This window comes from Macaca fascicularis, chromosome 5 (genome assembly GCF_037993035.2).
Source record: "Macaca fascicularis isolate 582-1 chromosome 5, T2T-MFA8v1.1".
NCBI lineage: Eukaryota > Metazoa > Chordata > Mammalia > Primates > Cercopithecidae > Macaca > Macaca fascicularis.
This window is the reverse complement of record NC_088379.1, coordinates 135659782-135684703: the sequence shown is the minus strand read 5'-3', so window position 1 is coordinate 135684703 and position 24922 is coordinate 135659782. Positions and strand designations below refer to the sequence as shown.

Below are 24922 nucleotides of genomic sequence, written 5' to 3'. Positions count from 1 at the left end.
GGTTTCAGGTAGCCAAGACTGCACCACTGCACTCCACCCTGGGCAATAGAGCAAGACTCTATCTCAAAAGAAAAAAAGAAAGATATTTACTAGAGATTATCTATAACTATCCCCCTCCATGGTAACTTGGGTACAATTGGAAACTACATTAACACTTTCTGGCTGATAATATCCTTAAGGAGTAATTTCCGAAATAAAAATTATCCCTAAGTATTGTTTTAAATAGTAAAGTTACTAAAGAGTAAAACTCCATATATCATTAAAAAAAAGTATTTAAAATGAATAAAAATGTAGCATGTTATAATTTTTCAGGAAAGTAAATTGGTTATACATTTTTACTTCATAAAGCTAGGCTTTCAGTTGCTTTTCTACATAACACTTATTTCAATTTTAAATTACACATTTATCTGTGTGATTATTTGATTAGTGTCAGTCGGTCTCATTAAGAAGAAAACTTCATGAGAGATAAGAGCATATCCATATTGTTCTCTATTTGTCCCCCAAATTTCTCTTCCTGGCACATGGACTTAGTTTAATATATTTACTAAATAAATTAAATAACAGAATCTGAAAAACTGACTCTTATGAAATTATTTTTATATGACCAGGAACTGGACCAATAGAAACAAATGTAAAACATAACAAATTATCATATGAGTTTAATGACAATATGATGCACAATTTTATGTGCAACCTTATGCTTTAGGATATTCTGACACTAGACAATTTCAAGTATGATGGATAGATAGATAGATGGATATATAAATATTGATATGTTTACATTTCTGGATTTAACTTTTCTAATTTCAGAGGTAAATTTGAAATCAGAATTATTTGGTTTTCTAACCTTTCTGTAATAATAATTACTAGCAATTTATAACAGAATTTTGTATTGTCTCAATTAGATTTTGCTTTATAAGCATAATCTTTTTTTTTTTTTTTTTTTTTTTTTGAGACGGAGTCTCGCTCTGCCGCCCAGGCTGGAGTGCAGTTGCCGGATCTCAGCTCACTGCAAGCTCTGCCTCCCGGGTTCTCGCCATTCTCCTGCCTCAGCCTCCCGAGTAGCTGGGACTACAGGCGCTGCCACCGCGCCCGGCTAGTTTTTTGTATTTTTTAGTAGAGACGGGGTTTCACCGTGTCAGCCAGGATGGTCTCGATCTGCTGACCTCGTGATCCACCCGTCTCGGCCAACCATAATCATTTTTTATAAGATTTCAAAATGTATTTGATAATACATAGCCAGAAAATAGTGAGGCTGTGGCAAATCTTTTATTTCCCCCACATATTTGATAAGGCCTAAAGCATACAATTGGGGCAAAGTTTGAAGCTATTAAAACAAACAAAAAAAATTATAAAATTGTTATATAAACATAATTATCCCTTTGAAATGTAACTGTTTTTCAGTCATTAAAAAGTTTTATTATGTTCCCGTAAGAACCAACATTTTATATAATTATATGGTTTACAGCAGATATTTCTGAAAACATATATAGATATAAGTTACATTACTACATGTCTTATGAATTCATTAAGCTAAATTGTAGAGATTGATAGATTCACATTTTCTACTTTTTTTCTCCTGAACATATAGTACTTTTTTCATTAATTTTTACAATGTTTTCTAATACATTTATCTGAGATTATAGCATATCTGTATAATATAATCAAGTTGTACACCATGATGTTATGGATGTGTATCAAATCTTTTGTTTGATTATCATAAATTTTTTATAAACCAGTTTTATTTGTTGCATAAGTAATATGAGCACTTAGAAGAGATTTCTTTTCATAAGTATATGTATTAATCTTCTTGGGCCACCATAACTGAATATCATACACTGGGTGACTTAAACAGCAGAAACTCATTTGTTCGCAGTTCTGGGTGTTAGAGGTCCAATATCGAAGAGCTGGAAAATGTGGCTTCTGGTGAAGCTTCTCTTTCTGACTTGCTGATGACCCCTTCTCGCTGTGTTCTTATGTGACCTTTCCTTTGGCACACTAGTGAAGGGAGAGGGAGAGCGGGAGGGAGAGAAAAAAAAAGAGAGAGAGAGAGAGAGAGAGAGAGAGAGAGCAAGCTCTGGTTCCTCTTCCTCATCTTATAAAGACTTTGGTATTATTGGATTAGGGCTTCAATCTCAGGACCTCATTTAACCTAATTACCTCCTGAATGACTCTATCTACAAATATAGTCATGTTGGAGGTTAAGGCTTCAAGCTATGAAATTGGAGGGAGAAACAATTCAGTCCGTAACAATATACATTCCCTTTTATCCCCCATCAGTTGTTTGTAAAGATTTGAAATGTTTTTTTCTTTTCTTACTGCTTTTTATGTTATGTTTTTGTGGCTGTTTGAGTGTATAAACTACAGCCACCTAGGTATAGCCATTGACCTATAAAAAGTATTATGTACAAAATGTTTTTCATAGTAGACAACAAGCTTACATAACTTTAACTGGTTTGTATATATTTTTTCTAATTATAAAAATATAAAGGGTTTTTTGGCTGATTTCATGACTAATAACTTTTCAATATGAAAATATGAACACAATTTAACTTTGCATTTAACTAAGCCATTGCTATGGCAATAATATCAGAAAATATAATCAACAGCACTTTTAAAGTCATTTCAGCATTTCTCATTAAATGGGATAGTACGATGTATTTCTAAGTCTATTCAGTTACTAATAGATCAACTGCAGTTTTTCCTCTGCTGTGAGACAAATGGTAAAGAGGAATCATAGAGCTTTAACAATATTTCTAGTATGACACAAGATTAAAATATCAATAAAACTTTTAACACTGTATTTTCACATTAAGTGAAATGTTAAAGTTTCCATTCTTGGATAATCTCCTGCAGGTAATTGTGCCAGATTGCATTCTGATAATTTTCTACCATGGCAAATAAATATTATCAGTTAAAGTTGTTTCAAATTTCAAACAGAGCTGTGTGACTGTGGTTGTTTACCGGATGTCATAGGATGTCACAAAGTCTATCTCTTATAACTCTGTCTTATTGATATTATGATGCTTATCATTTAAGTCAATATATTATGGTTTCTGGCAGCTGGGCCTGGCTTGTGTATCTGTTTTTAGTTTAGTTTTGTTTTTTTTTTTTCTTTCTGACTAGGCTTTTCTGATGGCAATACAAAAGAAGCATTTGTAATTTTATCATATATTTTATTAATATACTAATCATATTCTATAAACTGCATAGAATTATAAAAATAAAACTTATTTAGTTATATACTATATTTTATACCACATGCAATCAATACTTTGATAATAACAGGATTAAAACACAATTAAGCAGCACTATTCACAATAGCAAAGACTTGGAATCAACCCAAATGTCCATCAGTGACAGATTGGATTAAGAAAATGTGGCACATATACACCATGGAATACTATGCAGCTATAAAAAAGGATGAGTTTGAGTCCTTTGTAGGGACTTGGATGCAGCTGGAAACCATCATTCTTAGCAAACTATCACAAGAACAGAAAACCAAACACCGCATGTTCTCACTCATAGGTGGGAACTGAACAATGAGATCACTCGGACTCAGGAAGGGGAACATCACACACCGGGGCCTATCATGGGGAGGGGGGAGGGGGGAGGGATTGCATTGGGAGTTATACCTGATGTAAATGACGAGTTGATGGGTGCAGCACAGCAACATGGCACAAGTATACATATGTAACAAACCTGCACGTTATGCACATGTACCCTACAACTTAAAGTATAATAATAATAAATAAATTATAAAAAAAAAAAAACACAATTAAGTCAAATACTATTCTAAAAGTCTTAAAATTGGAATGGACTTTGTATGTCATTTATTGAAATATTTTATCCCATGCACGATAATGAATCCCCATAGTATGACATGATGGAATAAATAAAGAACTAGAAATCCAGTGACCTGAATTTTAAATTCTGCTCCACAACAGATTAAAAGTAAGAATTTGGGCAAAACTGTTAATCTCATTGAACCTCAGTAACCTCATTTATTATTAGCATTACCTAGTTTTCTGAATCTTATTCTGTGGGCATGATCTCTCTCTGTTCATCCAATCAGCGATGTACTGTTGAAACGGGGCACTGATGCAAGAGCGGTCTGTCTTTCCTTCACAGTTCCATTCCCTTTACTAAGGATCTCCTTTTTTCCTTCTCACCAAGGGCCTCTAGTTATCAACACACCTGGGGGTCTGCTTGGGAGGATCTTTTGAGGTCTAAGAGTTATTTGGTACTGAGTCATTTTTAATGTTATATTTTGTGAGAATAGACTTTAGACTAACAAAATAGGATGTGTATGCGTATGTGTGCATACCCAAGTTCATGTGATCTTAATATCCTCTCATCAATTGGTCATTAATGGGAAAGTGATATAGATTGTTAACTGCAAGCATTTTATATGTATCAGCTAAGACAATTTTTTAGAAATAAAAATAAATGACATTTTTTCTCAGTGTTTTAATTTTTGGAAACTCTGAGGCACAGGATATTTATAATAACGACTATTTGAACATAAATAATTTTATGCTCTAATTTGGTCAATGATCACACTGTTTACTAAAGACAGGACCCTAATCCCTTTTAGCCTGCAGGATTTCTGCTAAGAAATCTGCTATTAATCTGATGGATTTTTCTTGGTAGGTTACCTGACACTTTGCCTCACAGCTCTTGTTTCCTTCATCTTGACTTTAGGGAACCTGATGACTACGTGCCTAGGCGATAATCTTTTTGTGATGAAATTCCCAGGTGTTCTTTGAGCTTTTTGTGTTTGGATGTCTAGACCTATAGCAAGGCCAGGGAAGTTTTCTGGATTATTCCCTCAAATATGCTTTCCACACTTTTAGATCTCTCTTTTTCCTTAGGAACATCAATTATTCTTAGGTTTGGTTGCTTAACATAATCCCAAACGTCTTGGAGGCTTTGTTTATTTTTTTTAGTTCTTATTTCTCTGTCTTTGTTGCATTGGATTTATTTGAAAGTCTTGTCTGCGAGCTCTGAGTTTCTTTCTTGTACTTGTTTGATTCTGTTGCTGAGATTTTCCAGTGCATTTTGTAATTCTCTAAGTGTGTGTTTCACTTCCATAAGTTGTGATTGTTTTTTATTTATGCTATACATTTCACTGAGGATTTTTTCATTCATATCATGTTTCTTCTTTTTAAATTTATTTAAGTTGGACTTCATCTTTCTCTGGTGCCTCCTTGACTGCTTTAATAGTTGATCTTCTGAATTGTTTTTCTGGCAATTCAGGGATTTTGTCTTGGTTTTAATCCACTGCTGGTGAGTTAGTGTGACCTTTTAGGGGTGATAAGGACCCTTGTTTTGTCATATCACCAGAATTGTTTTTCTGGTTCCTTCTAATTTGGATAGACTATGTTAGGGAAGATCTGAGACTCAAGGGCTGCAGTTTGATTGTTTTGTTCCACAGGATGCTCCCTTGATGTAGTGCTCTTTCCTTTCCCCTAGTGATGGAGCTTCCTGAGAGGTAAACTACAGTGCCTGCTGTTTCTCTTCTGAATCTAGACACCCAGCAGAGCTATTGGACTCCTGGCTGGTATTGGAGAGTGTCTTCTAAAAGAGTCCTGTGATGTGATTTGTCTTCAGGTCTCTTCTGAGCCATGGATAGCAGCACCTGCTCTGGTGGAGGCAGCCGGGGAGTGAAGTGGACCCTGTGAAGATCCTTGGATGTATTTTTGTTAAGTGCGCTGGTTTTGTGTTGGTTGACCTCCAGCCAGGAGGTGGCGATTTCAAGAGCACGTCAGTTGCAGTAGTATAGGGAGGGTCAGGCAGTGGGCAGGGCCATAGAGCTCCCAAGAGATTATGTTCTTTATCTTCAGCTACCAGGGCAGGTAGAGAAAATCATCAGGTAGGGGCAGGGTTAGGCTTATCTGAGCTCAGACTCTCCTTGAGGAGGGCTTGTTGAGGCTGCTGCGGGAGAAAAGGGTGTGGTTCCCACGCCAATGGAGCTATGTTCCCAGGGGAATTAGGGCTGCCTCTGCTGTGTCACACAGGTAACCAGGGAAAGGAGATAAAGCTGGCAGTCATAGGCCTTATCCAGCTCCCATTCAGCCCATAGTCCAAAAGGTCAGTCTCACTTCCACTGTGACCCCCCACAAAAGCACCAAGTTCATTTCCAGGCAGCCGGTGAGCAGCACTGAGAACTTGTTCCCAGCTACACACCTCCCAGCTGAGAAAACAAGCCGACTCACAGTTCCTCAGTTGTCCCACAGAGCCTGCAGTGGCAATCCACCACCTTCAAAGGGTTTGTGTGTTCTCAGTTTTCCGGTATGTTCCTGCAGTTGCTGTTGGTGCAAAATTTCACAATGTGGTTGTCTACACACTGCTCTGTTCGTCTGAGTCAGAGCTGAAAGTTAGTCTTGCCTCCTCTCTGCCATTTTCCTGCATTGCCCCATATTAACGTTTATGGAAGCAGTCTTCCTATAGTCCTTTGTAGCCAATTCAGGTAAAACACAGTTGTTATCTATCTGAAAGAAAATTGTTTTCTTATAATTTACTGTTATGCATAACTAAGTTTATTTCTCTTAAATAAACTATATTGGAATTAAATTCATGATTCTATAATGAGATTAATATAAGATTAAATGTATTTCTTAATGAATTAAGAAAATTATCTAGATTTTCTCTCTTTTTTTGGTGGTAAGAGCACCCGAAATCTATTATCTTAGCACATTTTCAGTATACAGTATATATTAACTATACTTACTTATCATGCTGTACAATAGATACCTAGACTTATTCATACTACATAACTACAATTAACAGAAGTGATGATTATACAACCTATTTAGGGAAGAACATTTAGTCAATCTATTTAATGCTTTTATATATATACACACACACACACACACAGAGACACATATATACATGGACTATATATATATATTCACACACATATATATGTGTTTTAGATTTATATATAAACTCATAAGTGTATGTGTGTGTATATATACATCTAAGACTGGAGTTATAGGAATAGAGCATGTTTAAGATTAATGGAAATAATGCACAAATAATATGAGTTAACATATGCTCCATACCCAGTTTCCCTTATGCTTAACAACTTACCAGAGTGTGATACATTTATCAGAACAAATCAGTCATTATTGATACACTGTTATCATTAACTTAAATCTACACTTTGAGATTGACTTAGTTTTTATGTAATTCATTTTACCTGTTCCTGGATCTCAGCTAGGTTACTGTGTGACATTTAGTCATCATATGTGGTTAAGCTTCCCTAGGCTGTGACAATTTCTCAGACATTCATTACTTTTGATGATCTTGACAATTTTGAGTTATACTGGTCAGGTACTTTGTCAAATTCCTCTCAATTGGATTTTTTCTGATGTTTTTCTGATGATTAGAATGGAGGAACACCACAGAGATAAATTGCCATTCCTGTTTCTTCACTACAAGGGTACATGCTATCAACTGTCAATGTTACCATCATTGGTGTGAACCATGATCACCTACCTGGCTAAGGTAGCGTTTGTCAGGTTTAATACTCTAAGGCTGCTTTTTTTTTTTTTTTTTTTTTCCTGTCTTCACACTGTACTCTGTTTAGGAAGTAACTATGTGAGGTATACATGTAAGGAATAAGGAGTTATGTTTCATCTTTCCTGATGGGGAGTATTTCTACAGGGTATCTGAAATTCTTCTGCATAGGGATTGGCCTATTAGCCCCATTTATTTATTTATTCAATAATGTATTTATATCAGTGAGTATTTATTTTATAATTTGAGTTATTATTTAATACTGCTTTATTATCTTCTGTCTTAAATTGTTCTAGCTTTGGTTTCTGGGGGCTCATTCAGTTGTTTATATATCCCTTCGACTCTGAACATGTGTGCGTGAACATATTACTTCCTTACTTTCTGGAACTACAGAATGTCACAAACTCATATTGCAAATTCCTTTCCCTGAAATTAGCCCTTTCTTCAGAAAGACACAAGAGTCATATTCGAATTGGAATTAGAAACCAATATCTGGGCAATTTCAGTGCCCGGATACTGGTTTCTAATTCCAATTCGAATATGACTGGGATGTTTTTATTTCAGGTATCTCAGCTATCTGAGCAAGGAAATAGATGTGGTTATACACAGAGCTATACATATTTCTGTGTGTATCTATCTGCAACTGCATTAAGCAATTCATTAATTCGTACTGGTCTCCCCAGCTCCACTGCAGTATCATACAGGTCATTCTAGCATTCCTCCCTCGTATATAACACCCCACTCCAACAGTGAGAAACATACATTTCTCTACCATTGACTTATTTGCTAAATTTTCCAAAACAAATCAACAAAATACATGTCTAGTAGCATCAGAATTCTTAAGCTGTCCTGTGTAGAGAACTACTTTAAAACTATAGAACAGTACATATGTACAGTTTCTTTTTCCTTCAGTTTTACAGTCTCTCCTCATTTCCAAATTTACTCAAGATAGCACCTTTTCTGCTTAATTCCATCACTGCATTATTTGTATGTGGTAATATAGTTAGATTGTTTTGTCAGAGTCTGCATTCCTATCATTGAGCGTTCAGACTTCTTTGTACATTTCGGGTACAAGTTCTTTATCCAATGTGTGGTTTGCAAATATTTTCTCTCAGTGAATTATCTGACTTTACCTTCTCTTAACTGTATCTTTAGCCGTGTTCCACAAATTTGGATATATTGCATTTTTATTTTCATTTAGTTCTTATTAATTTTTTAATTTCACTTGAGACTCTTTTTTTGTTCTATGTGTTATTTAGAAGCATAAAGTTTAATTTTCAAATATTTGAGAATATTTCTGATATTGTCATTATACCTTATAAGGAAGCTTTATTACAAAACCATTGAACTAAAATCTGTGTTTACAGCTGAGGCCAAGGTGATTATTCCAAGATCCTTTCTACCACATGATTTTAGCCAAGGTATATACATTCTCTCATCATTCGTTTCTATCTTTGAAATATAATTGAATGGTACAATCTTAAGACCTTTTCACAAGTTATTAGCAAGTATATTTTTACACTTTTTTCTTAATAATTGGTTCCCACTCTGCCTCCAAATCTAATATTCATGGTATGCCAAATTATTGTGTCTGGACTTTGCTTACTTTCTGTATCTCCCAACAAAGCTATATCGCTGAACAAATATAACACAAGCCTCTTTGGCAAAAATGTTGTCATTTTTATTTTCTATTGTTTATAAGAACACCTCAGAGGTTGCTTCAGGGAGAAAGGTAGATCTGTGAACTGTATTAGCTGACCATTCCTATTCAGCATAACAGACCATTTAATTGTACAGGATATACTACAGGAGATTTTATTTTTAAATGATTTTTACCCCTAAATGTGAAATAGTAAAAGCAAAAGGAAAGGACAAGAGGATTAAAAAATGTAAATTAAAAAAATTAAAAAGGAAAGAGAAGAGAAAAGGAAAGAAATAAAGGAAAAGTTTACATTACACTTTGCCTTCCTGCTTCAAAATTTTATGGTCCTATCATAATTTTTAAGTGCTACACTTAAATTTTAAGTTTTTAAGTTTTTAAATTTTAAGTTTTAAGTTTTGAAATGCACAAAAAAAGAGCGAGATAGCTTAAAATTAAAATTGTTTTCATTAAATGTTGGCAAGTTTTTTTCATATTTTAAAATTCCATTTCATAATTTATTTTAAAAAGATAATTTTTTTAGAGGATTATTCTATGATAAAAAATACTGAACCAAACTGATAAACTAGCGAGACAATAAATATTCAGTCTCTTTAATATAGTGTAAAGAATAGTGGACCTATATCAAAATGTCTGGCTTAGATTCATGGCATTCCCATTTAACTATAGTCTAATTTTGAATCATGCATTCAACTTTCTTAGCCCAGTTCATTATTTACCAAATTTGAATGACCGTACAAAATCTATGTCATTTTGTTTTGAATCCTTACCAAATAACCCTTAAAATAATGTGTGTCAGCATACTTTATTCACTGTGATGTGCTATATAAATGCAACATATTATTAAAACAAAGCCATCATCTCAGCAATGTACATGAAATTATTATGCCCTAATATATTTTTGTTCATAAGACTACTTTACTTTAAACATAAATTATAGCTCACACATAATGGTTTAGACACGAATTTTGTGGTCATTCCAAATATTCATTTTATACAAATAAACTTTTTCATGATGACATTTCTTATCAAATATGTATATACTTAAATTAGTTTTATATTTTAATTTAGTAGTAATTGCCAAATCACTTGAAAGATTGGGAACTCTAGCCACTAAGTATGCACACAAATCTTTATTGTCCTTCAACGTTCCTGTCACCTGTGCACCTAAGTGAATTCTTTCATTAATTTATTTAATATGATTTCTGGCAAGTTAATTTTAGATCTTTAGTAATATAATTAATAAGTTGTTTGCTGACTACTTTAAATTATTTTAATCTTTATTGATTTGAATTATAAATTTATCAGGTGAATTGTAAATTATGGTATAACTAAACTTTTGTTTTCTTTAGGAGGTCTGAACAGATAAAACAGAGTTAAACTTGATGCAACCATTCTGAGAGTGATAATTATTTTTTAAAATAGTAAAAGACAACATCCAATTCAATTACTTTTTGCAATTTCATACTTTATCTTATCCAATTATGAAGATCTCAGAGTCTTTATAAAGTTGGTATAATAATTTCTTATTGTGGTGACTCTTTAAAACAATGTCTATAGAGAATCTAATACAGTAACTACATAATACATTGTAAGAGAGAATGAATACCTCAGATATTTAGACAACTAAATTGATCAATCTAGATAAATGTATTTTTTAAAAAAACTCGTCCTGAAGACATTGATTCTACTTTTCTAATTTTCAATATTTAATATAGAAATGTGACTGCTATTCTTTGGTAAAATTATGGCAGTAAGATTTTTGGAACTGTTCAAAAGTTTGAAAAGAATGCAGTAATGTATGAATGACTTAAAAATAATTAGCTTTTTCAATAGAAACTACAAAATACAGACTTATAAACATATATTCCATGAATTAATGTTACATTTATCATATAGGGATTTTGCACTTTCCACATTTTCAGTACATACTCAAAAGCATATGAAACACACATTTTTACATTACAATGTAAGTGATAATATAAAGCATAAAAATAAAAGCATATTTATATATTCAAGTATTTGAGAAAATATATTAAAATATTCTCCTATTCAGAGTATATTAGATAGTACGTTATCTTTAGTCAAACCTGTGTCAAATACAAGAGAATTATCAGTCACCTTGATAGAGATGTAGAAAGCCACTTGCAAAGTAAAATGATTTCTGAATTTCTTTTTCTGGAAGCTGCAAGTACAGCATGTTGTTAGTATATAAATGAGCAGCGTGGTCAATAGTACTGTTTATTCCATACGCATCCCCTACTCTCTGTCACAGCTGTATCTTCCCTGTGGATGCAGTATACTTCTCTGACTTATAAACATTGGATTTGTACAGGGAGTTCTTTGTTTGTTAGAATGTAGGCGTAAGTGACAGCACTGTTTCTGAGCACAAGTCTTAAGAGGCTTAGAGAGTTCCACAATCCTCTTTATCCCCTGCCATCCATTATGAAAAGACCATATCATAAGGATCCATTGACTGTTTAGCATGGGTCAACAAATCAGACAGGTAAAGTCTTGAACACAAACTGTGGTCTGTAGTCTGAAGACAAAGTGAGTTGACCCCACAGGTGCCTTAAATTCTCATATAACCCAGACTAGTAAGCAAGAAAGCAATAAGCTTGCTGAAATCCCCTGATTTGAGGGTTGCTAATGATGCAACATTATCACTGCAAAATCTCATATAGATATTATTTTGTAAGTTGAGAACATGACAAGAGAGATGACTCTTGGGGAATCTGGCTGTTTTAGTGAACTCATAGGTCAGCACTGTAGTAGAAGAGAATCACCATTCATTATGGCAGTAGTGCTCAATGTGACTGCTTATTAAAATTAACCAATAAACTAGGGTGATTTAAAATAAATCTATGTTTCACAACCATCCTCACAAGTTTTGAGTTAAATAGTCTGAATGGGATTCAGGTATTGCTGTTGTTACTGCTGGTGGTGGTAGTAACTCAGATGCCTTTACTAGTCATGCAGGACTGGGAATTCCTGGCCTATGATGTGTGCCCTCAGATCTACAGAACTATAAATTCATTTTTATTAATGGATGCTGAATTTATTGGTAATGATTTTTATCAGCCAAATTCATGAGAAATATATATAGACCAAAATTAATTTATTAATTTTCAATATAAAAATTGTATACCAATTGGATTAGCTTTACTGCCTTTATGAGCTTTATGGTCAATCATTTTAATTCTTCTCTCACTGGCCCAGTTGTCACCTACCTGCTTGTCCCAACTCCAGGTAAGTGTAATTTTTGATTTATCCATTTATGCAAGTTAAACAATAATCTTCTAATTGAATGTACTATTAATGCAAAATTATCTTTAATGGCTCTTTTTGGTTTCATTGTGAATACGTTAAAGGCCTAAGTGTAATTTATTTTAGCTATTTTTCAACTTTTGATGAGAAAGAAAAATAGGACCTCAGGACTTTCTGATGCCAGGTGTCTGCTGAGTCATTGAAAACTACTGTGGTAAGCATCTAGAGCCATAAAAATGTATGAGCATCAGAATTCTAGAAAATAAATGTTCCAAAAATAATGAGAATCTTAGAATTTTCACTTCAATATTACATTTGTAATGAGGCTTACCCTACCCATTTTAGCTAAAATTGTAAAACTTTTCCTCCTTTTCTTCCTTTCCTTGCCTTATTTTTATAATTAACACATACTTTTCCTCTTCTAACAAACATAATATAAAACATTAAATATACCTTCCCTTTTGGTTTTCTTTTACACCTAAGAAATGTAATGGCTTTACACAGCAACAATCACTTCTTATTTCTTATGATACTAAGTGTGGACAAGAAAGTCATTCTTCTCTATGTAGTCTTGGCTGGAGCTGCAATCATGTAGAGGCTCAACCAGCTAAAACATTAAGGTGATTCCTTTGCAAAACTGGCAATTGTTGACAGCCAGTTGGGAGCTCAGCTGAAGCTTTCCAGTGGAGTATCTCCATAGTCTTCTACCTTGACTTCTTCTTTTGGATGAGGTTTTGCCCCAGTTGCTGATATCTTATTGACCCAGTATCAGAAATTAGATGAAGTCATTTTCTCTGCATTATTTTAATTTAAACAAGTCACAGGGTGATATGGTTTGGCTGTGTCCCCACCTACATCTCATCTTGAATTGTAGCTCCCATAATCCCCACATGTCATGGGAGGGACCTTGTGGGAGATAAATGAATTATGGGGGCAGGTCTTTCCTGTGCTGTTCTCACAATAGTGAGTAAATCTCATGAGATCTAATGGTTTTATAAAGGGCAGTTCCCCTGCACACACTCTTGCCTACCACAGTGTAAGAGATTCCTTTGTTCTTCCTTCGTCTTCCACCGCAATAGTGAGGTCTCCCCAGACATGTGGCAAATGTGATTCCATTAAACCTCTTTCCTTTATAAATTACCTAGTCTAAGGTATGTCTTTGTTAGCTGTGTGAGAACAAACTAATACACAGGGCCTACTCAGATTCAAAAGAGAATAATATTCATCTCTTTATGAGAGTAGTGGCAGAGAATTTCCAGGAATATTTAATCCATTGCATTTATTGATTATATTTCAATTTTACTAGAATGTAAGCTTTAAGAAAAAATAATCTTGTCTGTTTCATTCACTGTTGCCTTGGAAGAAGGAATAAGAGATGCTTAATGAACACTTTTTTGAATTGATTTTTAACATATACAACTAATCTGAGGATTAGTATTGAATTTACTGTCTAATATTCAGAGTTATCATAATGATTCACTCTCGCATTTAAGTCCCAAGTAAGGTTACAATTTATATAATATAATCTATGGATAAGAAAATCCATGTGTGGTAGGTAGACTTTGAGAAATTACAGACAGCCACAATCTAAACGGAAGTTTTGTCTTTGTATTATCAATTAAAATAGTATGCAAAAATAAGTTAATTGGATAAACAAAACTGGAGGAACCCTGGTTAATTTGATCAAGAAACTAAACAGTTTATGAAACAATAATAAGTTCTGGAGTCATTGAGAGCATTATTAATATGCAAATGTGAAATAAAACTAACTGTAGATTTTCTTAAGCTAGTACATAAAATCTCAGAAAAGAGTTTTAAAACTTGCATTTTTGAAGTTAAATAAACCAAAAATGATTATTATTTTTCATTTTTATAAATTGTTATACATTTCCCTGTGATATGTATATAAGCAATAAATATATGATTCTTTGATTTATGGAGTTATGAAAGTCATCTTCTATAATTGTGAAATGCCTAACTTTTGAGGTATGTGTTGATAAATAGCCCGGAATTTAAATAAAGATTTAGCATTCATCATCTTAAGAAATAGGACCTTTGATTTATAAATATATTCATAAAGCAAAGCGGCAAAAGTCATGGTTGAGTAATTTAAAAAGGTGTTTGTTCTCTCTTTATTGAATACCATATGCCATATAGACAAAATTCCCATGATTGCATATTTCAATTTCCATGAGAATATAAACAAAGAGAGATAATTACATGTAATTGATCGTTATATGTAACGTTATTACCACTTGCCACAAACAATACTCTGTAAAAAGAGGCAAACTTCTTCCAAAAAATGAATAGATATATACAATTCATATATAAAGGCAAAAATGACATTTTCACATTTTTTTAATAAGATAACTGTACTACTACACTGTGAAGCAGTATGGTGTTATATTTTTTATTTAACTTTTAAGTTTGAGAGTACATGTGTAGGTTTGTTACATAGGTAAACATGTGTCATGGGGGATCTTGTGCAGCTTATTTCCTTACCCAGGTATTAAGCTTGGTACTCATTAGCTATTTCCCCTGATCTTTTCCCTCGTTCCACCCTACACCTTTCAATAGGCCCCAGTGAGTGTGTCGTTCCCCTCTATGTGTCCATGTGTTCTTATCATGTAGCTCCCACTTACAAGGAGGAACGTGCGGTATCTGGCTGTCTGTTACTGCATAAGTTTGCTGAGGATAATGGCCTACAGCTCCATCCATGTCCCTTCAAAGAACATAATCTCATTTTTATTTTATGGCTGCAAAGGAAGGCTTATATACTGTTGGTGAAAGTGTAAATCAGTTCAACCATTGTGGAAAACAGTGTGGTGATTCCTCAAAGAACTCAAGACAGAAATACTATTTGACCTATCAATGCCATTACTGGGTATATACCAAAGGAATATAAATCAATCTATTATAAAGACACATGCATGCGTATGTTCACTGCAGCACTATTCACAATAGCAAAGATATGGAATCAACCTAAATGCCTATTATAGTAAACTGTGTGTTAGTTCCTTCTAATGCTGCTATGAATAAATACTCACAACTGGGGACTTTATAAAGTAAGGAAGTTTAATGGATTCACTGTTTTACAGGACTGAGGAGGTCTCAGAAAACTTACAATCACGTCAGAAGGAAAAGCAAAAACGTCCTTCTTCACGTGGTGGCAGGAAGAGCAGAATGAGAACCGAGCAAAGGGGGAAGCCCCTTAAAAATACCATCAGATCTCGTGACAACTTACTCACTATCTTGAGAATAGCATGGGAGAACCACACCCATGAGTCAATTACCTCCCACCAGGTCCCTCCCACCACACATGGGAACTATGGGAACTACAATTCAATATGAGATTTGGGTGAGGCACAGCCAAATCATATAATACTGTATAAAGAAAATGTGGTACATATACACCACGAAACACTATGCAGCCATAAAAAGGGATGTTTCCAATTTTTAATGCTTCATGCTTACATATATGCAAATATTACTCAACAAATGTCCAACATGTTGTGTCTAAGGAAACTGCAAAGAATAGCAATAGGTAATTGTACTAGTTTGTTTTCACAGTGCTATAAAGAACTACCTGAGACTGGTTAACTCATGAAGATAAGAGGTTTAATTTATTCACAGTTCTGCAAGGATGGGGGAGGCCTCAGGAAACTTACAATCGTGGCAGAAAGTGAAGGAGAAGCAAGACATGCCTCACATGGTGACAGGAGAGAGAGATTGAGGAGAGTAGTGCCAAACATTTAAACCATCAGCTCTCGTGAGAACTCACTCACTAACATGAGAATAGAATGAGGGAAATCAACCCCTGTGATCAAATCACCTCCCACCAGGTCCCTCCCCTGATCCGTGCAGATTAAAATTCCACATGAAATTTCGTTGGGACACAGAGCTAAACCATATCAGTAATTGTTAAGAAAAAATATTAACATTTGCTTTATTTTGCTTTTTGTCTTGGTGCATTGGAGTATGTGTATATATGTGTGTGTGCATATATATACATATGTATTTAAGTGTATGCTTATATTCAAATATATTTACATACAAACTAATCTAGTAAGAGATCCATCATATGAATGTACACCTACAAAATAATACTTAATGTAAATCATCTTGAAAATATAGTTATTCTCCTTTTTATCATAATAAATGTTTAGATCAGAAGTCATTTGATGAACATATTTTTAGAAATGTTATACCAAAATCACACTATTTTATTTCATTTGATGATATTTGTAAAGAGGATAATAGATTTCATTAGAAATCAGCTAATGGGCAATGTATTCAATTGTTCTTGTAATTCATATCCTCTGTATCATCAATTACAGTGTTTGTTACACTAAAAATAAAATTTATCCTATCTATGAGTTCATATATTTTATAAACATGCTCCAATTTTTAATTTCTAAAGAATTTCCTGGAGTTAATTTTTTAAATTCTCAGTTATATTTATGAAAATCCTCTATACTTATTTATTTATCTTAATAAATAAATGTACAATTAGAGAATAACTAGTCCTAAAAATAAATTTATGTGAAAGAATTAATGAAAATTACAATACATGGAGAACCATTTTGTTCTCTGTACAATAATTTTTTTAAACATAGAAAAATAATTCAAAGTACTTTGGGATATTTTAGAAAGTATACTGAGAAAGATGAAGATGTGAAGTCAACAGCGAAAACTATCTAAAACATAGTGAAATACGTACTTTCAGGATAAGGACAGATATGATTTACATATTTTTAAAAAATATATATGATTTAGTTAAAAGCTGAATACCTATTCTGTTCAGTATTGAAATGGGAATTATTTAGGGTACCAGAGATATTTTTAAAATGTATTTTGTGTTCAATAAGGTTAAGATCTAAATGTGTCAAAAAAATGTCATTTTAAGATGCAGATAATGTATTACAAAATGTAACTTCATTAATTTTGACAAATGCAACATTTGCATTTTTGTGCATGCAACTTTAGTATTTGTCTCTAGTACCATAAATATTCACGGAGCATCTACAGTATGAGGAGCAGTTTCATTCTCTTATGCCAGTCACCAGATATGCAAGTAGAGTACATGACAGACACAGTCCCAATCTCTTAGGACTTAGAGTTCAGTAAGAGCTGCACAAATATATAAGTAATTAGAGTGACACGGCAGCCCATAGGATGGATACCCAAGTCAGAGTAGATGGAAGAGTTTGTGGTGACTTCCTAGAAGGATGCCTAAATTGAATATTCAAGAATAAGGAGAATTAGGTAGATAAAGCCTCCAAAGTGAAAGATACCATTGTATGTCCATGGGGCTGGACTGTTGCGTGAGAAGAGTGGAGAAAAGAGAGAAGAATGTGAAGTTATTGAACCGTGAAGGACTTTGCAATTTGTGCTAAAAGGAGTTTATATACCAATATTGTTTGACTCTATGTCCCCACTCAAATCTCATATCGTAGCTCCCATAATTCCCACGTGTTGTGAGAGGGACCCGGTGAGAGATAATTGAATCATGGGGGTAGGTCTTTCCCATATTGTTCTCGTGATAGTGAATAAGTCTCACAAGATCTGATGGTTTGATCAAGGGAAACTCATTTTGCTTGACTCTCATTCTCCTCTTTGCCTGCTGCCATCCATGTAAGACATGACTTGCTTTCCCTTGCCTTCAGCCATGATTGTGAAGCCTCATCAGCCATGTGAAATTGTAAGTCCATTAACCCTCTTTCTTTTGTAAATTGCTCAGTCTCAGGTATGTCTTTATCTGTAGCATGAAAATGGATTAATACACATAGTTAATCCAGAAATCAATGGGAAGCCATTTGTATTTTTAAGCAAGAGATAGAGGTATTAACCTCAATTTTAATTAAGTTGCTCGTGGTGTGGAAAATAGATCAAAAGAGTTCAGTACTTGAAATTACTGTAATATTACAGGCCAGAGATAATAATGGCCTGAACTAGGCAAGTAACAACAGGGATGAAAAGATACAGATTTATTTAAGAACAGTTCAATGCATGCAACTACTAGACTTATTAGCATACTCAAATATATCTTCTGTATATGCTGTTTATATTTTTTAAAAAATATTCATGGGAAATGAGACATGTGGCCATAGAGCAAGTATAATTTGTTTCATATATAAGAATTAATCAAAAATTATTTTTATATTTTTACCTGCTAGATGAGCCTTATTTGAGATTATAATTAGCCACTTCTTCACAGTTACTTAAAGATAAAAATCCGAAAAAATTTAAATGTTATAGCTAAGTACAAATATAATTATAGTAGAAGTTGTTATTTTCTGTTAATAAGCATGTATTTATTACCAGATGAGAAAGTCTCCTCAACTTTACTTAGAGAAGTCAATGATCTCTCTGTAAGATAAAAATTAAAGCTTAAAAGTGTCACTGCTTATGTTATTCATCTAGTATTATGAGTAAAATGAATCAAATTGGAAAATAAAAATATTTGAAAGCTTAATAGATGAACTAATATGCTACTCCTCCTCCCCCTGCATATGGTGATTTCTTCATGGATTTAGCTCTTTTAAGTACTTTTATTTTAGCAACATGAAGAAGAATAGGAAAATGCCTTATTTTTCTTAAAAGATAGATAAGAAAGAGATGTCATTTTGCCTCTGAAATCTGTAAAAATTGTTTTATCATCACACCATATTAAACCCTGCAGTTTCTCAATCAGATTTCTGTAAAATATCTTATCTATACACCTAAAAGTATGCATTTTCTTTGATCTGTTTCATTCCTTTATGCATAAGCTTACTTATCTAACCTTTCCACAGGTATAAGAGTGGGCAAAGAAGAAGCACATTTCTTCTCTCTTGTGCTTTCTTCTGTCAAGGAGAAAGTAGATCCTGAGGATAGGGATTTTTAAGAAGTGAATTTTCTGTTCTTCCAACTCAGTCACAGTTTATATGTATGGTTTTTCCTGGTGAAGTTTTAAAATAATGTACTTTTGCTGAGATTCTGGTGAATTTAATTTCTTTTACTATTTTTATATTTGTCAATTCTATTGTTACATTTTCCCTAGAATTATAAACAGATTTTTGTTTTCCGCTGAATCATAAATAAATTGTTTCCATGTATCTACACTTAGGCTGAGTTATACTGAGCCATAGTATAGCATCAGTGGGTTCCCAGTGATGAGACAGTGCATAAGGATGTGAAGCATTATGTCCGAATAGACTATTCTGCAATCACAGTAGAAAGTGTCTTCTGTAAAATGCAAAATATACCCTATCATGCACCTGCATCAGCTTCATGAAGAAGGAAGTTAGATGATAGTCTACTTATTTGTATGAATATGTTATAATTTCTATTTTATGGTCAAGAAATAAAAGAACAGTTTTTTAATAGCTTCCCTGGGCACTCGTAGACATTTGGCTTATTTACCATAAAGATAGACAAAATGTAGAAAAGTTGACTAATAATAAAAATTATAATGAGGAAACTATTTTAATAAGCTTAATTGGATGTTAACGTCTTAGTAGGAGTGAATCTATTTACTTTTTTATTTAAAATTTTTGTTGTATTTATTTTCATTTCTGTATAAAATTTTACAGTTATGCAATTTATCTTGCTAAGTATCCCAATATAGAAATGATTTATTATTAAAACCCTTGGAATCTCTGAATGCAATCTATATATGTACATGTTTTTAAATATCTCTATTTGAAGGTATTCTTCTGTCTTATTGATACACAATCAATGAATAAAAAGATCACTTGGGAAAACTAGATCATCTTGCGTTTATTCTGAATTTTAAAATACATTTTTTTCTGAGTAATATAACTTCTTAAAATGAAAAAGAGTAAGATAATAACTTATTTTTTGAACCAGCACATATAACATGTAACTACATAACTTAGACCTACTTTTTGCTGAACACTCCAAAAAGCATTAAGAAATAATGTGTGGCACTGAATTTCCCAATGAGATGTATCAGACAGACAAGTGAGGTAGGAAAAGCTGAGGCTGTGGACTAGGGAGGCCTAGGTTCCAATTCTGAAACTCTCAGAATTCTGAATGATTCTACCTTCACTGTAAGTGAGACTGTGTATAAGTCCTTTAAGATTCCTGCTTGTAAGTGAATTTCTCAGGTGTTACAATTAGGGAATCGTGTGGGATGGTTTCTTTGAATTAAATTAATACTTTTAAGTGATGAATCTGACTTGGCTTCTAGCACAAAAATATGTTAATTTGTCTTTCTTTTCTAGATTGGAAATCCCCTTGAATAAAAACAACTTTTCTCAGTCATTAGATTTATCAGGAAATTAAATTATACATGAATAGTCAGTTATAATTTTATGTCTTTGAATTAAAAACTTATGATTTTTCTTTATAGATCTATTAGCTACAAAATATTTTCTTCAACAATTGTATTTTTAGCCATAAGATGCATTTAATTTTTAAAAGAGTATTAAAAGTCCAGGCATGATAAAGGCCAGGAAAGACTGTAAAGATTATGCTAAATCCTAATATGTGATAAAAATAAATCAGTAAACAAATAAATTGTAAATTATACGTAATCTCACAAAGTTTAAATTTTTTCAATAACAATTTTTTGATCTATCACATTCTATTTCCTAAAAGATAAAAACCCATTACTTATCTTGAAATTCAGGAATATTCATCATTTGTTCAACCTACTTTTTTTATTATAATTATTATTATTATTACTGAGATGGAGTCTCACTCTGTCACTCAGGCTGGAGTGCAGTGGCATGATCTAAGCCCACTGCAACTTCTGACTCCAAGGTTCAAGCGATTCTCCTGCCTTAGCCTTGTGAGTAGCTGGGATTGTAGGCACCCGCCACCACGCCCAGCTCATTTTTGTCTTTTTAGTAGAGACGGGTTTCACAATGTTGGCCAGGCTGGTCTTGGACTCCTGACCTCAGATGATCCACCTGCCTCGGCCTCCCAAAGTGCTGGGATTATAGGTGTGAGCCTCCGTGCTCAGCCCAACCTACTTTTGTTATTTTATCATTTAGTGTTTCAATCCTATTGTCTTGTTTCAGTATCACTATAACTAATGGACATTTCTGTGGCTTTTGCCTGTTTTGCCTATGTATCTTTGGAACCTTGTTCACATGCTCCTTGTGTGTGATGTTTCCAATGTCTTCCAAGACTGTGGTGACTTTAAAATATGGCTCCAGATACATTGGTACTCTTCCCATTGACAAGTGAGACTTATGTCCCCTCCCTCCCCTCCCATAGTATATAATCAGCCTTGGTGACTGCTGTCAAATCAATTAAGTTCAGCAAATGTGATTCTGTGATTTCCAAAGTTTGTCGTGAAAAGTCATGCCACTTTTAACTGATTCTCTTGAACCCTTCCCTGGTGGCAGGCTCTCTATTGAGATGCTCTTTTTCAGACCTACATACCTAGATGTGAGAAGTCCAGTGCCTGTGGAGGAGCCCTGTGTCAGAGTTCAGGTCAACAATTCCAGTTGAATAAACCTTTCAAGCCATTCAGGTTCCATGCACCAGACATGTGAGTGAAGAGGTCTCCAGATGACTGCAGCTCCAGGGAAAAGGACTCAGCCAAAGCCTTTGTCTTCCTAGTCAGTGCTCTAGACACTGGGGAGCGGAGACAAGCTACATCTTCTGGACCACTTTCTCAAGATATGGGCATCTACTCTCTTGGGGGATAGTTCTCTCTAAATATTTCCATGTTTCTGTGTGGTCCAGGTCTTGTGAGCAAAGGTCACTGAAGCAATGTTTACATAATAAACAGCTTTGGAAGCTATAGAAAGTCTCAAAAACTAGAAACTCCCTGAGAGATGTAATACTTTTCTTTCTCCTTCCTGGAAAAATTTGTTTATATTCCACGCCCAGGGACTCCGTCTCAGCCCCATCTTATCTCAAGGTTATGTGCTTAGTGAGTAATCTCTGTTTTTTAGAAGGGAAGATGGGCAGGTGTATCAGCAGACCTTACGTAAGTTCTGATTCTTATAATTTTGGAGTTTCTTCCTTGTGACACAGACCTATTTCATGTGGAGGTGACATCTGGCTCTCATTATATTGCTCAGTGGGGATTGGGGCTCTGGCTGCTGCATTTTGCAATGAATAAAGTATCTATTTCAGTGATCCAGAAAGCCTGTGTCTCTGTGTCTCCTGTCAACACACACACACACGCACGCACACACACACGCGCGCGTGCACACACACACACAGGGGCAGGCTTGTTTGCAAATAGGTGTAGTGAGTATGAGAAATTTGGGGGCTGATGAAGAAAAAAAAATATAACCATTAAGTGACAATAGCACAATGAACTTTCTTTGGGTGGCACTTTGGCCGGTTTGTATGAGAAGTGGAGAGCTCCCTCAGGATGAGACCTTCAAAAGATACACCACAGGTGCCACTATCTTCAATGAGAGGAAGGCAAAACCACTCTTGGGAATAAGAAAAACCAGAGAAAGGACTTATAAGTCTACATGATGTGTCTCAGCAGCATGATGAGGAGTTCCTACATCAGCGAAATTTGAAGGGCAGCAACATTTTGGGGTTATTTATAGCGCTGGGGTTTATCTTATTTATAGTGATATGGTTTGGCTATGCTGCCACCCAAATCTCATTTTGAATTGTAGCTCATGTCTTGGGAGGGACCGAGTGGGAGGTAATTGAATCATGGGGGAAGGTTTCCCCATGCTGTTCTTGTGATAATGGATAAGTCTTGCAAGATCTGATGGCTTTATAAAGGGACATTCCCCTGCACCCACTCTCTTGCCTGCTGCAGTGTAAGATGTGCCTTTGTGTCCCCTTCACCTTCCATCATGATTATGAAGCCATGAAACCTCTTTTGCTTCATAAATTACCCAGTCTCGGGTATTGCTTCACAGCAGTATGAAAATGGACTAACGCATATGGCTAGTAGGTCTTGGGCACAATTTCACAGGGTATGAAAAGCAGACAGGTTCAAAATGCTTACCTGGGCTATATTTTTTAAAAAATTGTTTGTGGTTCACACCTGTAATCCCAGCATTTTGGGAGGCTCAGGTGGGCAGATTGCTTGAGCTCAGGAGTTCAAGACTGGCTTGGGCAACATGGTGAGACACCATGTATACCAAAAAAATACGAAGATTAGTTGGGCATGGTGGCATATGACTGTAATCCCAGCTACTTGGGAGACTGAGGTGGGAAGATTGCTTGAGCTTTGGAGGCGGGGGTTGCAGCGAGCTGTGATCATGCCACAGCACTCCAGCCTGGACAACAGAGTGAGACACCATTTCAAAAAAAAAAAAATTGTTTGTGAAAACAATTGAGTTTGGCACTGGCAGACTTTTGACTTAATGGGTCCCAGCCTGCTGTGAAGAAGTAATCATAGGGCCAGTCAATGTACAGGGATCATCTTTGACTTTTTAATATCACAGTCAGGTAAGATCTCAGATCCTTCACAGTTTCTAACTTAGAATACCCTTGAATCGAATCTGAGTGAACATGTGGCTGCTTTGACAGATAATAGGAGAAGTGATGTTATATGGCTTCTGATACTGGGCTATAAAAGGCCACACAGCTTGTCTCCTGGTCTCTGGAAAAGCTTGTTCTGCAGACTCTCTTGCTCAGGATCTCTCTCAGAAACCAGACACTAGAATGTAAGAAGCTCACATCAAATGAAGCCATGTGTAGGCACTGTAAATGTCTCTAAGCACCAACACATGAGCGAAGAAGTCCTCAATGCTGCCGAATGATTCTCAGTAGCAACACGTGAGCAAAGAAACCCCAGATGATCTGTCCTTGGCTATATTAATTTTCCAAGGAGGGGCCCCATATCTCATGTAGCATGTAACAGAGACAAGACACTGGCACTGCACCTTGTCTGAATTCTTGCTTCACAGAATCTGTGAGCATCATAAAATGAGTGTTTTGTTCACCCACCAGCCTTGAGGTGGTATGTTATGCAGCGATAGATGACTGGAAAAATAATAAAGATTAAATCCTATCTCTCTCAAAACCTTTGCATAAGAATTCCCTCCATAAGGGTTTTCCTTGATTTTTAAACCTCTAAAGCATCTAAACGTAATTTAAACCAACATTGCTCATTGCTGTCATCACATTTTATGTGCGCAAATGCCAAATATTTCTATTTATATGTTCTTAGAAGGCAAACCATATCAAAGAGTTTCTTTCATTTCACTGTATTAATACTAAATAATCATAAGAGTGTAATAGGTTAATTCAAATGAAAGAATTCAATAAACCATTGAAAATATTACATAGGAAATGGAGTTAGAAATATTGAGTATACATACAAATGTGACCTAAATTAACCATTAGTAATTGAGCAAGTCATTGCATTATATAATACTATATATTGATGGCATAAATGCAGTTCATTAAAACACATCAGTAGTAAATAACTAATACGGAATAATGATTTAAGGCTGAGATGATTTTAAATATTGTTTCCTTTTCATGGTACATTATCCATTATAGGGTTTGAAATTATATCTTGGTAGG

General features: G+C 34.5%; 1 long non-coding RNA gene across 1 annotated transcript in view; it reads left to right on the top strand.

Annotated features, from left to right (window-relative positions):
• LOC135970817 (uncharacterized) overlaps positions 1-22549 on the top strand; it is a 51869-nt gene extending 29320 nt beyond the window's left edge. The window contains exon 3 of the long non-coding RNA XR_010586667.1: positions 21838-22549. This is a non-coding gene — a long non-coding RNA (uncharacterized lncRNA). The remainder of the gene's footprint in view (positions 1-21837) is intronic.
• The last annotated feature ends 2373 nt before the right edge of the window (positions 22550-24922 follow it).